The following is a 5,502-nucleotide window of genomic DNA, read 5'->3' as shown; positions in this document are numbered from 1 at the left end:
GTGGGCAGGGAGAAGAGTGCAACAATGAATGAATGGAATTCCAAAGTCTCTGTAGATGTTCTTTGAAATGAATGAATGAATAAATAAATTAATTAATTAATTTAAAAAAAACCACAAAACAAGCAAAAGGGAAAAAAAAGAAAAGCATACAATAAAATGTCTTTGTAAAATTAATAAAACACACACAAAAAATCCTAGCCTCCAAGGAGAAACTTGGTTTCACCCTCTCCAAGACAGACCTATTTGTTTTCTTGGTGGTCCATGTTATGTTCAAGACTCTTCTACAGCACCACAGTTCAAAGGAATATATTATTCTTCTGTCATCTGTAGTCATTGTCTAGTTCTCTGATTTATTAACAAGTAATTGCAAAGACCATGGTCTAGATTAGGCGTACCTTAATCTCTAGGCTGACATCGTTGCTTTTCAGCACTCTGAAGAGGTCCCTGACAGCAGATTTTCCTGATACAATTAATCTTTTAATTTCCTGACGGCTGGTGCCAAGAATGTTGATTGTGGAGCTGAGCAAGCTGTAATTGTTAGCAACCTCAGTCACTTCTTCATCTATCATGGTTCTGCCAGTTGGCCCAGTGGTGAGAATCTTTGTTTTCTTGATGTTGTGCTTCAGTCCATTTTGAGGACTATAGTCCTTGACCTTCTGCAGCAAGTGCTTCAGGTCTTCAATTTCAGCAAGCACGGTGGTGTCATCTCCATAACTTAGGTTGTTGATGAGTCTACTTCCAGTCCTGATGCCATATGCCCTCATAAAGCTCTACTTCCTGAATGATCTGTTCTGCATATACATTGAAAAGGTATGGATGGAGGCAGGATGCATCCCTGAAACACTCTTTTCCTGATTTTGAACCATGCAGTGTTTCCCTGCTCTGTTCTGGGCCTTGCTTCCTGGTCCAAGTATAGGTTTTGCATAAGCACAATCAAATGTTCTGGAATTCCCATTTTCCTCATAGTTAATCACCATTTGCTGTGATCCACACTGTCAAATGCCTTTTATACAAAGAAACACAGATAATCATTCCTCTGCTACTTTTTTGCTTTCTGCCAAGATCCATCTGACATTGGCAATGATGTCTCTAATGCCATAGCCTCTTCTAAACCCAGCTTGCATTTCTGGTAATTTTCTGTAAATGCACTGTTCCATTCATTTCTGGATTATCTTCAGCAGGATTTGCTAGTGCTTGGTATTAGTGATAGTGTTTGATAATTTCCACACTCTTTTGGGTCACCGCTTTTTGGAATGGGAATAAATATGGATCTCTTCCAGTCATTTGGCTAAATAGTTGTCCTCCAAATTTCTAGGCACAACTTGGTAGGCAAATCCAGGACAGTATCTTGTTAAAATGTATCATTTGGTATTCCATCAATTCCTGGAGCTTGCTTGCTTGCTTGCTTGCTTGTTTGCTTCCTTGATTTACTTACTAACTTACTTACTTACTTACAAGTCCTTCAGAGCATCCTGCGCTTCCTCCTTCATCACCATTTCCTCTTGATCATATATTGTTTCTTGAAATTTTTCTTTGTCAGCCAATTCTTTTTGGTATAATGACTCAATATACTCCTTCCATCTTCTTTTAATGCTTCCTGACTCATTCAATATTCTGTCCGTAGCATCCTTAAGCATTGCAACTTGTGGCTTTAAAACCCTAAAAATTTCAAAAACTAAGTCTTCTTTATATTTCTATATGTTGTTAAGTGCCATTGAGTCGAGTACAATTCATAGCAACCCTGTGGACAAAAAACCCGAACCCTGTTCTATAACTATTAAGCATCATTGTTTATGTTCATAGAGTTTCCAGAGACATGTCGTTTAGGAAGTGGATGCCACTCCATACCAGAACCAGTCTGGGAGCTTCCCCAAACACTGCCCATGATGGGGGCCATTATGGTGTTTTGACACATCTATGGCACAGTGTTCAGCTTCACAGAAACTCCAGGTTACTTCAGAACAGTAAATAGAGCACTTCTGTACCACTTAAAAGAATGTTCATCCCAAAATAAATCAACAGTATTTTTAAAGATAGGCATGCCCACCAAATGCCGGTTGACTATAAACCAGAGGTCCCCAGGCCATACATAGTTCACCCTAAGCTGAATCTGGGAACTCCAGTCGGCTGACCCCTGCTTGTGGTTGAAAAAAAAAGCCAAAAAACAACCAAATGTTCCATACATGACCCTCATCAGGACACGAGAAGCCATCTTCCACAGTCAAACCAATTCACAGGAGCCTCCTTCATATGTATCAAAAACGCAGCATTTCTTCTGTTTTATTTTTTAAACTGTGTCAGTTCTGTTTATCTATCAAAGATTTACATAATCCATAGTTGATTTGCATGTAGAATAATTTTCAGTTTTAATCATGGAATAATATATGAAGATACATTTGTAAGTTGTTTCAGTGTAATATTTTTTAGATTATATGAGCACTGGTGACCTGGTGACAAGAAGCTGTGCTGCAGTCCCAAAAGCACACAGTTCAAGTCTATCAGCTGCTTATTGAGAGAAGGATGGACAGTCTCCTTCTGTGCTATTAACTGTCTCTGAAAACTTACTGGAGTGCCAACAATGGGTCCGTTCTAACACAATGTTTATAACTCAATGTGTAAAATTGTAAAATGTTGTTTATAACAACAACTACAAAATTGTTTTGTAAAATAATTCATATGTCAAGTTCTGGCATTATTAGCTACAATATTGGCCTGGTAGGTAAGGGGTCAAGTCCCCACTTCAAAGGCAAGTGATAAGAATTCATCAGTTTTTCCTTAGGAGAAAGATAGCCAATCTCCTCCCTTGTGTTTTACAGCCTCTGATAACATGCTCTGAAGACTCTTGGTCAGCTATGAGTCAGTCACGACTCCACAGCACTGAGCAAAACTGAGAACGAAAGCCTTACTAGTAATTGGGTGGAAAGTATTTTAGACTTTTCTCCTTTTCCTTTTATTATTACTTACTTCTCAAAAAGTTATTGATATACGTTCACAAAAATAGCTAGTATGATACTGTAGCTAAATACTAGAAGATTTTACAAAAATCAGTGAATAGAAAAAAAACAACAGCAGAATGGAAACACCAGCTTGTTCTGTAAAGCATGCAGGTAAAAGCATGCAATTTCTGAGCAGCATTGGTAACAATGACCAGAGCACATTAGAAGATTCAAACGGTAAATTAATGCAGAGCCTTAGACTTGTGGATCTGTTGATACACATAACCTGAGTTAGAAAAAAAATTTTTTGTTACAAACTATTAAGGATATCTTTGTAAGAAGAGTAGATTGTGGTTGAAATACTGCAATTAATGGGCAGTCGTTTTGATGTCACCTTTCTGTTAGTCATGCAGTGTAGCCCTAACCGTAAGTCCTCCCTTAGTGATGTCACTGATACTGATGGGCTAACTCAACCTTTAAACTCTAATCTTAAACACATTTAATTTCCATGTTAGTTGGTCTGTGCATCCATCCCCCCAACTCTAGTTCCTGTTTAGGGTTTATATCTTACCGTACTGGAGACATTTCTGTGACAAGTTATAATAGCTTATCAATACCCTCTTGTGGGAAGAAACTGGATACAGGGGTCCCCTTAATGTTTCCCACACAGCACACCCTGTGATTTTGTGATTATCTTGAAATGAGTACAGCTCTGATGGGAGAGATGTTACCATGAGAAAGTGTGGAAGTAGTTACTGTTAAGAAGGGCATTTAAAGTCTGATTTTGCTTTTTTTAAAAAAAAATTTCATTTATTTTACATTGGTTTCCATACAAATTTGTATACTGTGTTTCATACTTTCCTTCATTCACATTGTATTTCATATACAATCATTCCCATGCTTTATGCTTTATAAAATTAGTCACCATTGAGGTAAGCCCACTACTACCTTGTCTTCTGTTACTTTCTAAAATCCATCTCCATCAAGAAAAAATCAAGGAGAAGGATGGGAAAGCAGAGAAGGATCTGGAAGTGGTCTATCTGGGTATTTCCCACTCAGGTGCCCCCTAAGTTCTTTGCTTGTGCAGAAAAAGTCCTGAGAACACTGTGTTGTTTAGTAACTTGTCAGAGGCTTTAAATGTACCAGTTCTGCACTCCTGCTGGTTTGTCATGATAGATCTGAAATTTAATTCATACTCTTTGTTTGTGTTGAAATAGATTGATTATACCATGTGATATGATTTTAATTTGTATTTAAATTAATTAGCTGCCTGTATGCTGTTGTTGTGTATTATATGAAAAGGGAATGGGGGAAAGCTTCTTTACTGGATTTAAGATAAAAGGTAGAAGCTCTTTTCAGTTATCTTTGTAGTTTTCTGAGGCCTTGTTATATTCTTCATGGTTCACCTAGTGAATGTGTGTGGTCTTCATGGGGGTGACCAGTGTAGAGAATGGCGGGACTAGGTGATGGAGGTCATACAGAAGAATAATGGAAGGTGCTGACCATAAAATTAGAATTCCTCTTAAAGAATGAGGTTCTTCATGTCTTTGCTCTGTTGGCTATAATAAAATTGTATTCTAAAATATGAGAAAACATGCTTAAGTTGTCACAAGAACTGTTTCATTTCTAGTATATTTGAAGTATCTTACATTTATTCCCACTGCAGGTTGCTTTCTTATTAGTTAAAACTCGCATTGCCCTCAAGTTGGAACTGAGTCTTGCAAGTTTTCAGAGGCTGTAAATCACGTGGGAGGGGATTGCCCATCTTTTCTCCCATGTAGATTCAAACCAACTGCCTTTGAGTTGGCGGCACAATTTTTTATCCACTTAGTCAGCAATGTTCCCTATTTACGAAAGATTAAAAAGGAGATCTGTAGTACAGTGGTCAAAGGCTCTGCTGTTAACCAGTGCGTCTAACCTGCCTGCTTCTCTGAGAGAAAGATGTCACAGTGTGTTTCATTAACAGTTTACACCTTTGTGAGCCCTGTGAGCATTTCTCCTCTTGTTTTGTAGGGTGGCTGTGAATTCGAATTGACTGAACAGCAACAGGTTAATAAAAGATTTATCCTCTGAAACTAAAGCTCATGCTGAGATGTAAAACTTACATAAATTACCTGTAAATATTGACAGTTTGTGACATATAAGTATCTTCTGGGCCAGTTGGTAGTACCATGATAGATGAAGAAGTTTGTCAACAGTTTCAGCACAAACAATACTCATGGTGCCAGCAGTCAGAAAATCAAAAGACATGCTGCATTAGGGAAATCTACTGTTAGGGACCTCTCCCAAATGCTAAAGAGCAATGATACCAGTCTAGAGACTAAGATGCACCTGATCCAGGCCATGTTGTTGTTGTTGTTGTTAGGTGCCGTTGAGTTGTAGATGACTCACAGCAACCCTATGAACAAAGGCCTGAGCACTGTTCATACATAGAGTTTCTGGAGGCAAGCCATTTCAGAAGTGGATGCCGCTCCTGCTTCCAGGCTTGTTTTAGTCGGGAAGCTCCAGCCAACACTGTCCACCACGGGTAACCATTACCATGTTTGGCACATCAGTGTCCCAGTAT

This window comes from Elephantulus edwardii, unplaced genomic scaffold (genome assembly GCF_000299155.1).
Source record: "Elephantulus edwardii isolate Elephantulus edwardi_28Jun2011 unplaced genomic scaffold, EleEdw1.0 scaffold00331, whole genome shotgun sequence".
Lineage (NCBI taxonomy): Eukaryota > Metazoa > Chordata > Mammalia > Macroscelidea > Macroscelididae > Elephantulus > Elephantulus edwardii.
Note: the sequence above shows the minus strand (reverse complement) of the source record.